Raw genomic sequence first — 13,772 nt, 5'->3', positions numbered from 1 at the left:
GTAATTAAAATAGTTACAGCAATGATGTTTTTCTGAAGTGTTCTACAAACACTTTCCTGATTATATATGACTTTTATTTCTTCTATTCTATGTTGTGATTGGAGCAATTTGATCAAATGTACAATTTAAATATATTATTTCAATTCTGCACATTTTACAATCTTTTTGGAAATCATTATAATGACAGGATTTAGCACTTGTAAAGAATATTTTAGAACTCATTCGATAAGTAAATGCAGTTGTGTTTTAGAAAAATGTTATGACTGAAATGCAAAGAGTCATCAAAACATATCACTGAAGGCTGAATAAATCATAGAATCTTTTGACATATGCCAAGAAAATGCATGCACACGTTTGTGATTCTTCTATGAACAATATATTTTGGTTACAACAAATTGTTTTAAAAATAGTTTAATGAAATGTAGATTTTTAAAAATTAAACACATGTATTTATTTTCATTATATATTTTAAAGAATATTTACAGTAAATAAAGTTAGCATTTGCAACTCGTTATATTTATAATGCATGTCTCAAATGATTGACATTTTATCAAAGTCATCACTTCTTAATCTTTAGTTTAAGAATATACTTTTTATACTACTCCATACATTTTGAAACTAAAACAATGCAATGTTTAGCTACAGTGATCTTTAACATTATTTGAAAATTATTATTTATATCAGAAACATGTTAATAAAGCTGATGTAAAATGTTTCATTTTTAAATGGTGCATATTATTTGACATTGTAAATGACATCGTTAGAGAAGTGTTGATGCTCATTTAAGAGCAATAGAAAATATGCAAAGCTCTTTTGATTTTGGTAATTTGTCAGTCAATGTAGTATGGAAAGTTATATCTTTGTTGCATTGTGAGCTAGATGCCTCAGCCATTCCCTCATTCTCAATGAATAAATATGTTAATATTTCTTCATCTGAAAATTTCTGGAATTGTACAATGCATTTTATTGAAATCTTACCATGTTTTATTTTATCTGCACATTTCTAAATTTCCTCAACAGCTGTAAACATATATGTAGAATATATATAATATATAATACATTTCTATCTACAACATTGTATGGCACACTTGTACTAACACCTTTTTCCATTTATTGCTTCTATAGAGGATGGTACTCAGAGTAGGTTCTTCCTGTCACAAAGCTTTGCTAAGAAAATTTTATTGATCAACCAACTGACTTTCCAAAATCCCTTGATGTAATTTCACATCATGGTAAAGATAATTTGACTATTTCTTAGAATTCTTAATAGTCCTTAAACATCTCTGTATGAATTGATACTTTTTAATCACCTGAAATACAGCTAATATTTTAATTAACTGTGACTAAAGATATTTCTAATACATCTGTGTGGGTGAGTGTGTTTGAAGTCAATAAGTGAACTGGGCAGTGTGCACGCATGTAGGTATATATGCTGGAAACTACAAATCAAGCTTATATAGTGTTCTTGGGAACAGACTGCCATGTTGGTTGAGATAATACATTCCATTGAGACCTGTGATTTGCTAATTAAACAAAGCTGACTGTTCAGTAAGCCTGAGAATTCTTGCTCTTTCCCTCTACAGCTTTTGCCTATGTGGATGTTACATATCAAGTTCAGACCTCCATAATTAGTATTTTAGAAAACCTCTGCCTTTCCAGACTTAAACTATAACATATTTTAATTCTGCAGAAGGCTATTAAAATAACTTTACCTATATTTTCAACTATGCTTACCTTTTAAAATATATAATATTCAAATTTTTAATAAAATTATCTTACATTTTATTGGTAACTAGAATTTTGATTTGTTTATTTTTTTAAATTTTTTATTATTAATTTACTCTTGTTACATCTCAATGGTTATCCCATCCCTTGTATCCTCCCATTCTTCCCTCCCTCCCATTTTCCCCTTATTCCCCTCCCCTATGACTGTTTCTGAGGGGGATTACCTCCCCCTGTATATGCTCATAGGGTATCAAGTCTCTTCTCGGTAACCTGCGCTCCTTCCTCTGAGTGCCACCAGGTCTATTTGTTTATTTTAAAGATCAGGGCAACTGAAAACTTTAAAATACATTCATTTTTTATCAATTGTCATATTTTCTAAAACATCCTATGAAGTATAATCCTTCCAAATCTAGCACAAATGCATAACTTAAGAATACCAAAAGACTCTTACAACCAGCATATATGTAATACAAATAAAAATAAGCATAAGCAGTCTACTGTATTACTTTACATTAAATATGAAAATGAGAATTAAAGTCTTGTTTTATAGTACTTGGTAAGAAATGTGAGAGTAATCAATAAAGCGTCCATTGCTCAAAAATGACTGAGATTTTTAAGAAAAGAGGAAAAAATTAAAATTAGTCTATGGCTTTTTCATGTAATAAAGCCTTTCCACCTCACAGACCATGTGTTGCTATCATGAAGCCAACTCAGAATTGTTGCACTATGTCACATCAGTAACAATCACCTATTGTTTCAAAATTATCCTTTTCAGGAAATATATACTTCTCCATTAAATGAAATATATTCTTTTCATTTTGGTATATTTAATATTTGTGTTTTCTGTGTCCCAGATGTGATGTTTTTGAAGCCATTATTGCCTGTATTTTGAGTATCCTTTAAAGTTGGAAAATTAAGCTTCCTTTCCTAGTATTTTAACTTTTCTTCAGAGCAAATTCTCATCCAGGGCAGTTCTTATCTTATTGGTGATTAAGGAGTATCATGGTCAAGGCTCTAAAATAGTGGTGAGTACAACAGAAAAAGAGGTGTCATTAAGAATTTTTACTTTGATAAAAACTTAATGTTATTTACCAAAAACAAAAATAGTAATATTTGCAAGTAACATCTCTATAAAAAATCTAGTAGAAATACTAGTGTACTCTAAATAAAAGAGGTTTTGAATATTCTTTCACTATTTGTATATATTTGTTAGTAAGTAGGAAGAAAGTGGTGACAACCATACAGTGTTTTTCTTTTTCTTCTTCTTCTTTTTTTTTTTTTTTTTGATTGGTTGGTTCGTTGGCTTTGTTTATGTGTAGGTAAAATTAAAAAAATTCTGTGAATGCAGTTTGGTCTTTTCCATAGAAAAAGAGAAGTGAAAATAAGTATAAAAGTATAAATAGGTAGATTGATTTTATAGAAAGAAGATGAATAAACGTTCATGTTTGCTTTGTTTCAGTGAATTAAAAAACAAGTTCTTAGGTGGTCAGCCAGCCAATGTCATGCTTGCTTATGTACAATCTGGAACCCTTTTAGATACACTTGTAGACTCCCCACAAATCTAGAAAAAAAAGGTTATAATATGAGTTATGCCCAACATTTTAAGGATTACAAACATGACAATGAGAAGCTACTTTATATAATAATAAATATGTATAAAAGCATTAAATCAGATTTTAGTTGTAAAATTTTACTCTAATATTGAAGTAGAGTAGAAAATTCATGTATTTCAGGATAATTTCAACAAAGCTCAGGTGGTATGAAGGCACTCACATTCTGTAACGTCCCCAAGGCACAGGACCTTCAGTAACAATTTTCTTTTTTTTTTTTATCTTGAAGATAATTTATATTTCAGTTAATTGTTATGAAAAATATTCCATTTCATTTTCCCATGAAACTTACCATAAGCAGAATCTCCTGGCCATACATTGGACACCCTGTAATTTGAGAAAATACATGATTTAGGCCAACGGCTCCGTCTTTAAAAACTGCTTGCTGTAAAGCGTGAGGATCCCAGATTGATTCACAGTCTCCACAGAAAAAGCCCGGTATGTTGGGATCCATCTTTCTGTTTCCACGGGCCTGGAAGGGACAATAAACGTCAATCCCAGGTACTCACTGGCCAATCAGTCTGGCCTTATTTGTGATCCTCAGTTCCAGTGAGAGTTGTTGTCTCTGAACATACAGTGGAGGGCTCCCGGAGGATCAATACACCTGTAGTTTTCCTTCTATTTTCCACTTGTAAGAGCACACAGAGGCATTTATTTACATCTGCACAAACTTAGGCATCTACACACATAAAGGAAAACTCGAACAGCTATACACACATACAGAACCCCTGTAGAGGGAGCCAGGAAGAGCTTAGAGATGATTACCAGGACTAAAATATATAAAGCTTCCATTTTGGAAGTGAGAGATGAAATTAACTATTAATTTTGTGAATTTATCATTCATGACACTTGATGGTTTTACCCTTCTCTATATTTTCTAATGATTTTATGCTTGAGGTTTTTGAATATAGCACACCTGACATTTATCATGGAAATTTTACCATTCACCTTAGGTGTCCCCAAGCTACAACCTGTGAATCAAATCTTCAAATGCTTGCTTTTGTAAACAACTCTCCACTGGAAAAATCACACTCATTTGGCTAGGTATTCTCTATGACTGCTTTTGTGATTACGGTACCATAGCAGTTTTGATATTTATTTTGATCTCAACCCTTAAAAGGAAGAAAGTTTATAAAACTGTAATGTAAAGAAATTCTGGGAAATTTGTATGGGAAATCTTACTTGATACAATATCCTGAAGAAAACATTAAGTATGTTGAAATTTAATAAAAATTAATAAAAACAATAAGAGAGCATGATAAATAGCTAATCAAATCTTTTTTTCTTTTTTCTTTTTATTAATTTATTCTTGTTACATCTCAATGTTTATCCCATCCCTTGTATCCTCCCATTCCTCCCCCCCCCCCATTTTCCCATTATTCCCCTCCCCTATGACTGTTCCTGAGGGGGATTACCTCCCCCTATATATTCTCATAGGGTATCAAGTCTCTTCTTGGCTACCTGCTGTCCTTCCTCTGAGTGCCACCAGGTCTCCCCCTCAAGGGGACATGGTCAAATGTGAGGCACCAGAGTACGTGAGAAAGTCATATCACACTCTCCACTCAACTGCGGAGAATATCCTGATCAGCCTTCACTTACCAGGAAACTGGGACAGAGGGGAAGGCATCCTATTGGGACTCTAAATGAGAGACGCATGGGAGAATAGCAAAATAAAAGGATACAGAGGGTCCTAGAAATCTACAAGTAGAACAATATGATAGCTAATCAAATCTTAAATGATAAAAATATGCTAAATACGCAAAGAAGAGCGCCAGGCTCACCTCACTAACCAGTATATGCAGAGGATGGCTATGTCCAACCCCGTGATCAACCCCTACCAGCTTGCACCTCCTTCGGGGTACTTCATGGCAGATATCCCAAAGACTCAGAACCGTGCTGCATACTATCCTCCTAGCCAAATTGCTCAACTAAGACCAAGTCCTCGCTGGACTGCTCAGGGTGCCAGACCTCATTCATTCCAGAAATATGCCTGGTGCTATCTTCCCAGCTGCTCCTAGACCACCATTTAATACTATGAGACCAGCTTCTTCCCAGGTCATGTCAACACAGCGTGTGGCTAACACATCAACACAGACAATGGGCCCATGTCCTGCAGCTGCTACTGCTGCAGCTACTCCCGCTGTCCGCACCGTTCCCCAGTGTAAGTACGCTGCAGGAGTCCGAAACCCCCAGCAACACCTTCATGCACAGCCATAAGTTATCATGCAGCAGCCTGGTGTTCATGTACAAGGTCAAGAGCCTTTAACTGCTTCCAAGTTGGCATCTGCCCTTCCACAAGAGCAAAAGCAAATGTTGGGAGAAAGTCTGTTTCCTCTTATTCAAGACATGCATCCCACTCTTGCTGGGAAAATCACTGGCATGCTGTTGGAGATTGATAACTCAGAATTACTTCATATGCTTGAGTCTCCAGAGTCTTTCCGCTGAAAGGTTGACGAAGCTGTAGCTGTATTTACAAGCCCACCAAGCGAAGGAGGCTGCCCCGAAGGCCGTGAGCAGTGCCGCCGGCGTCCCCGCTGTTTAAATTGGTCAGGGACCACAACGGAAACTCGTGCTCCACCGAAGAAAAATATCTAAACATCGAAAAATTTAAATACTATGAAAAAAATTGCAAAAATATAAAATAAATAAAAAAAGGAAAGGAAACTTTGAACCTTATGTACCGAGCACATGCCAGGTCTAGCAAGCAGTGCTTGTCCTAGATTACTTGATTTAAAACAACAAAAAATTCAAAAAAAAATAGTAAAATATAAAAACAAATTAATGTTTTATAGACCCTTGGAAAAGAATTTTCAGCAAAGTACAGAAATTTAAAGCATTCCTTTCTTTAATTTTGTAATTCTTTACTGTGAAATAGCTTGGGATGTCAGTTCTGTTTTAAGTAACAGAACTGATGACTAAGCAAGGAAACGTAATTTGGATTATAAAATTCTTGCTTTAATAAAAATTCCTTAAACTGTGAAAAAATATGCTAAATAGTGACTATAATCTCAATGAGCAGTGACATTTCACTTATCATCTGTTAGATTACTAAATGTCAGATGCTTGATATGCTAATAGCACAGACGTATTTGGTTATGTTATTCATTGCTCTGATAACATGAATGCAGATATACTCTAAAGTGAAGGTTTGAATAAATTTAATGCATTGAACAACTTAATTAACCATTATGAAATACTACAAAATCTTCTGTTGATCACAATGAGTCATAACAAAAAAAGTAAGTAAAGGTCTTTATCAATGTACTGCTTGTGATTACTCTTTGGTCTAGACAGTATGCGTACTAAGTATCATATACAAGAGAGAAATATTAAAAGTAATTATTTTTCCTTTCTATCAAATAAGAGCCATGCTCATACACAGTAAGCTAAAGATTCTGTAATTGTAAATTTGAATGAAAATTAATAATGATATTTCTATAGTAACAATATTTTATTAATTAAAAGAAATATATTGAACAATATCCTCAAGACAATACAACAAAATATGTTGGAAGTGTGGGAGTTATAATAAGAGAAAAAAGAAATGACTGCAAAGCAGGAAGAAGAGAAGGGAGATTTAGGTACCAAAATAGTGACTATTTTTGGATCATGAACATTTTACTAATCTAATAACTACTAATAATTCACAACAGGAAACAATTAAACGAGATTTATTCTTTAATACTTAATAAGTACTAAACTCAAACATTCAAAAAATCTTGGTTAATATACCTTCTTTTCATTTTTTTTTTTTTTTTTTTTTTTTTTTTTTTATTTATTTATTTATTTATTTATTTATTTTTTTTATTAATTTATTCTTGTTACATCTCAATGTTTATCCCATCCCTTGTATCCTCCCATTCCTCCCCCCCCCCATTTTCCCATTATTCCCCTCCCCTATGACTGTTCCTGAGGGGGATTACGTCCCCCTATATATTCTCATAGGGTATCAAGTCTCTTCTTGGCTACTTGCTGTCCTTCCTCTGAGTGCCACCAGGTCTCCCCCTCCAGGGGACATGGTCAAATGTGAGGCACCAGAGTATGTGAGAAAGTCGTATCACACTCTCCACTCAACTGTGGAGAATATTGTGACCATTGGCTAGATCTGGGAAGGGGTTTAAAGTTTACCTCCTGTATTGTCCTTGGCTGGTGCCTTAGTTTGAGCGGGACCCCTGGGCCCAAATCTGCCTATCATATTGTTCTACTTGTAGATTTCTAGGACCCTCTGGATCCTTTTATTTTGCTGTTCTCCCATGCGTCTCTCATTTAGAGTCCTAATAGGATGCCTTCCCCTCTGTCCCAGTTTCCTGGTAAGTGAAGGGCATGTCTCACATACCTTCTTTTCATTAAAGGAAAAAGATTCGATTATTCATTTTCTTATGGTTTTTACATTGAATTAATACACATTCTTTCTAACATACTTGGTTTCTGGTGAGTAGAATAGCTTGAAATTCTCTGATAACAAAGGATCAATCTACTCAAGGATGAGTGATTTTAGTGTTGACAAATGTAATTTTAGTAAGTGATAAAATTTGGCATATGATACATTTTAAATATCAATCTGATTTAAATTTGATAACCAATCTATTTTAAGGATTTTAAAACTATCACCTTTGATATACAAACATACACATTTCAACTATTAGTTAGGAAATTCATTTATTATAATTGGTTTTGTATGTTTACTTCATTATTTAAATCTGCTGCGAATTAGCATGTTCACTAACTAAACCAAAGGTTTGAAAATGTGAAACCTTAAACTATGATGTCTTAAATTTTGTATTGATTTTCATTTTGTTTACTTTGAAACAAGATAGTTTCTTAAAATATCCTTAAATTTAATAGGTTTGAGAGTGCATATTTCATACTTTGAAAGGGTAGCATTTCTACAAGTAGGATTCACTTCTGCCTTCTGAAAGGCACTTTGAAATTAAATGAAGCTCGGTCCATGTGCTGCACATGATTAAAAGGATAAGCAGAGTCATTAACTAAACTGACTAATGGGCTTCAGGGTGGTTAATACTCCCAAATGCCATGATGATGAAAGGAAGGCATTTACTTATTAATTTTCCTACATAGATCTTATTTGGGTAGCAAGAGAGCAGACCCATTGTTCTACACTTTCTCAGACTTGGTGTCGTTGATGTGGAATGAAGCTGCCCTCCTTATAATTTGAAGACATTATCATTTGTGGAAAATAGTGCAAAATTTCAAATTCCTGTCTCTTCTTTTCCTTTGCAATTAATTACTTCAGATAAGGCAACAGTGTAAAACAGTCTTTTTTTTTCTTTATAATATTTATTAAGATAGCTGAGCACCCATTAGGCTGAATCATACAGAAACAGATGACAGTAATCATACTAAGCATAAGACAGGGTCTTATTTACCAAGAATAGACAAGTCCCAATGACTATACATTCTGTTTTTGCCTATAAACTTATGTGTGAAGAATTTATTTCTTGGCTCACATATTTTTGGTTTTGGTTTTGGTTTTGGTTTTTTGGGAGGCATCAGTTTGTCAAGGCTTCTTAGCTAGCCCAAGATGGACTTGAATTAGTGATCCCAAGGCTCAACCTCCAGTGCTGCAACTATTAGCAAATGCCATAGTCATCATTTCACAATTCTTAGAAATAATTGTCTTTTCTTCATAAAAACTGATTTTTTAATATAGTTTATTAATTTATTCATATTACATCTCAATTGTTATCCCATCCCTTGTATCCTCCCATTCCTCCCTCCCTACAAGTAGATATTATGATGGGTGGATCTGGGCCCAGGGGTCCTGCTCAAACTATGGCACCAGTCAAGGACAATACCTGAAGTAAACGTCGAACCCCTACCCAGATCTACCCAATGGTCAGGACATTCTTCACAGTTAAGTGGAGAGTGAGGTCTGACTTTCACATGTACTCTGGTGCCCATATTTGACCATGTCCTCTGGTTGGGGAGGCCTGGTGGCACTCAGAGGAAGGATAGCAGGCTACCAAGAAGAGACTTGTTACCGTATAAGCATATACAGGGGGAAGAGGTCCCCCTCAGTCACAGTCATAGAGGAAGGGTGTAAGAACTGATTTTTTAAATCTATATTTTTAAGATACTAAAGTAGACTGTACATAAAATTATATTATATATATTTACTTGTATTTATATGTCATTGATGAGAAGTTAAATTCAGTTGCAAGGATATAGACAGTATTATAACATTAATGATTTGCAAAGACTAAAAAGCAGAATAAACTTTTTCGTAGAGAAAGTCACTAGGTAGGAGGCTGTTGATATTATTGAGAAGCCAAATGCTAGAAAATTCTCAATAAATTGTGTGACATATAAAATAAATGGGTGGGAGATAAGCATTCTCAAGCCTTTAGAGATATTACAAAGATCACAAAGTTGACAAAAACTATTGATAATAGGTATGTAAAGATAGCAATAATGAGTTGAGAATATTTGTTGGTCAGTGCAATTAACTGAGAATTAGATACTACACAGTTTTTGGGAAAGAGTGAATAAATCTTACAAACTGTGTTGATGTTTAAAAAGAAGCAGTTAACTAAGGGCCAGAAGTCTTAAGCTTTATTTTTATCTTTATTTTTTATTTTTAGTTTTCACTCTTAACCATTTGGGTTTTATTCTCCAGAATGAGTTTCACTATTTCTCCTTTTCCTTAGAGAAGGAAAATAGTGCCAACTGAAGGAATGTAATGTCAACATACATGGCTTGTTGTTATGATTAAATACTGTATGTGTAATAGACTGAGACAAAAAGGTAGTTAGTGCTTGTGGAGTTAAATTTATTCTTAATGAAAAATAAGATGGTTGAATAATAGTTCTAAAGGTAGAGAATGGAATGGCTCATGAAACTTACATGAAAGATGTTAAGACTCAAACCCTTTTTATACAGATTATATAATCAGAAAGCAGATTCTAGAGGACAGGAAATTAGTTGGTTTTAAAATGTGTAGCGAGTCCCAGTGATACAGCTCTAGCAACCTTTTTGTGGCTAGCATTTTCTTGTGAAGCAACTCCTGGATATACTGCTGTTGCTCTACTGTCAATAAATCCCTTGATTCACCAGGTTAAATTTAAATACAGTTGTTTCTCTAGTTGGCTGTGGGTATACTAGCTAAAATATACAGGCATTTCTTCACATATCTGGAGGAAAGATATAAAACAATATAAAGTGTGGCAGCTAAATATCCAATATTTAACTTTCATATTGCTTCTTTGTGCTTTCAGTGTTTTTGCTGTTGTACAAGATCAGCCTTCTGTTAGCTTTAGAATCAGAGGAAACAGAAGGAACACACTGGTATCTTCATGCATTACAACTTTATGTGCTGATATTGAGTATTTCCCTGTGCTGTAGTGATCTCTCCCTTTTCATCCATTAACATGTAATGTGAATATATGTAATACATTCTGATTATACTTTATGGGTCTCTTATTTTAATTAACTATTGGTATTGTAGTTTGCTTTATTTTGAGCAATCTAACTTACATTGTCATATTTAAATAATCTTTAAATAGGAATACCCATTTAGACTGCTTTAAATTTAGTTATAAAGGTTATTACTTTCAGCCTCTTACAAAGTAACCAATATATGGCTCTGTCAATGAATACAAGTCTGTTTTTTCAAACAACTTTTAAATTTATTTTGAAATCATCACATAATTATATCAATCCCCCCCTTTTCTCCTCTCTTCCACGCCTCCTAAATATTCCCTTGCTCTCTAAGTTCATTCCGTTTCCTTTAATTGTTACATGCATATACTTTTATACACAGTTTGTCCAGTCTGAATAATGTCATCCGTATGTCTATGATGTCAGTGCTGCCCACTAATGATGGACGCCCAAAGGCAAAGACTGGGAGGGCAACACAAATTGTTTTCCGTAGCTACAGGGGAAAAACCATCTCAAAGTTTGTGAGAAAGGATGTGATGGTGGGGAGGATACTTATGAAAGAAGCTTAAAGGGTGTATATGCTAAAAACTGTATGAATTTTTCAAAAATTATTGAAATAGTGGTTAAAAGTGGAGACATGGTGTGATATCTCAATAAGATTTAAGAAATCAATAAGATAATCTTTTCTTTTTATAAACTATTTTGGATATCTGAAATTTATTAATAAAGACTATAATTTTAATCATGCAGTCAAGTGAGGAGCTGTTACTATTCAAACTCTAAAACTTCCAGCTATACCTCCCGTCTATGTCTAATTGGAAAAAAGTGGACACACTTAAACAGAAACATGTAACATTATTTCTTTAAATAAATATATTCAGGAGACAATTGAAGTTTTCTGCTGTCATTTGTTGGTTATATCTATAATTTGTATTTTAAATTCTGTTTTATATCATCCACTACAATGCTATTCCAAGGCACATACCTAGATCGTTTTAATATAAAAATTGGTCAAACTTGATATTTTTAAATGAAACTCAGAGGCAAGTGTTTATTAGTTCCAGGATTCTAATTTTTCTGTTTTATTCAGAAGTCAAACCATGAGGAAAGCAAATATCTAAAGTCTGATTAGTTTCTGCATACCAAGGTGTTAGTTTATACTACAGAAGCAGATATTTTTACTAGTTTCACTATGTAATCCCTAATTTTTGTTTTGTATGAATTGTATGGATTAATGTTTTTGCTTCATAAATCCATGCTTATATATCATGGCAGTGAAAACTTATGTGGGCTATTTATTAATTTTTAAGCAGTCACTGAATGAAGCATGCTGACATGTATTATTTCCCAAGTTACTTAGACATGGTGTGTGAGTTTTACATCAATCCGGAGTAATCATAAGTTGTTTTCCATAAGAAACCATGCCAAATGTAATTGACAAATAGTGTTTACCAGCAGACACAACACTACATTATTTTCTAATAATGAGGTTGCTGACAAATCACCACTGATCAAAGTCTTTCTATCATATAAAAGGGAATAGACTATATTTGTTATAGTTCAGAAAAAGTATTTTCTATGTCCAATGAAAATATTTAGTTACATTGTAATAAGGAAGAGAATGGAGAAACTCTGTTAAGTCTGATGCATTCAGTAAAAAGGTCAGTCAGTAAGAAAAATCCAATTATTTTTCTATAGTTGGGCCCACATTGATTTTTACAGCTGAGGTTGTATAGTGGGTGGTCCATGAATAACTGTAGTATTTATTTTCATCTGGGACTTACCTGTAGCAGAACAGATACATAAACCAAATAGTCACCCAGTGGTACCCAAGAACATTTTCTAAAAGTGGAGAAATTCAAGTGACTTTCTTCCCAAAAGGGCCCATTAGAAATCAGAACAAGAAATAACATGTCTAAAACAGAATTTTTACACAAAATAAATATCTTCTGTAATATTGTCAGATGTTAATATTCTTTCAGGTTATCAAAAATATTTTTGCTTACTTACAAATATATTTTTGAACTGTGACTTTATGCTCATAAAAATGTCAAGTTCTGAAATGAGAAAAATGATTTGCCTAAATTTCAAAATTGTTTTAATAGCATATATAAGGAAAATTATAATTAACAATAATAATAACACATAAAGGAGTCAAATTTATTAGTAAAACATATCTATATATGACACAAAAGCTTGCTTGAACATTTCAAACTTACCATTTTCAATCACCAAAAGGTTTTTGAATTTGAACCAAAACTCAGAAATTTAGCACAAAGTCACAGATCACCAAGATAAATCTTAAAAAAACACTACTGAGTTTATCATACTAATTTGACAAATGATGCAAATTAACATGCCAAGTTGAAAAAATATTCCTATTAATAATGCTGCAAAGTCAAGCCCATTATCCTACTATTTTGTAGACACTTCAGTGTGCTACTTTACTCACTGGTGTCTGCAAGTGTCTGTCAGGGTATATACAGGATGCCATGAATGGCAAGAAATCTGGTGCCCCATATTTGACTAATTCCCCTTGGTGGGGAGGCCTGGTGACACTCAAGGGAAGGGTAAGCAGGCTATCAGTATGAGACTTGATAGGCTGTGAGCTTGATGGTGGAGAAGGTCCCCTTCTGTCACAGACCTAGGGGAGAGGAATAGGGTGAAAGACAGAGGGAGTGAGGAAAGGAGGACACAAGTGAGGGTATAACAACTGAGATGTACCTGCATAGATCAATTAAATAAAAAATTAAAGTTAAAAAATATTTTGTATATTGCAGTGTTCCAATGCTGTCTACATTTATGTTTATTGCTCTTTTTCCCTTGGTGGTTTTGTCACTGCATTGTTACCATTTCAAAACCCATTGTAAGAATTTCTTGAATCAACAAGCTACTTAATAAAAAAAACAAAAAAACAAAAAAACCCAGCCATTTCATTCTTTGGGTTTGTATTTTCACTTCTTTATATTCTCTCTATTAGCAGACAAACATAAAGTATTTGTAGCTGTTATGCATTTAGATGTTTTTTGTTCAGAGACA

General features: G+C 33.6%; 1 pseudogene; it reads left to right on the top strand.

Moving 5' to 3' along the window:
- Window positions 1–5,089: 5,089 nt before the first annotated feature.
- Window positions 5,090–6,320, top strand: LOC127202301 (polyadenylate-binding protein 1-like; annotated as a pseudogene).
- The last annotated feature ends 7,452 nt before the right edge of the window (window positions 6,321–13,772 follow it).

This window comes from Acomys russatus, chromosome 18, assembly GCF_903995435.1.
Source record: "Acomys russatus chromosome 18, mAcoRus1.1, whole genome shotgun sequence".
Classification (NCBI taxonomy): Eukaryota; Metazoa; Chordata; class Mammalia; order Rodentia; family Muridae; genus Acomys; species Acomys russatus.
Note: the sequence above shows the minus strand (reverse complement) of the source record. Positions and strands in the feature narration are given on the sequence as shown.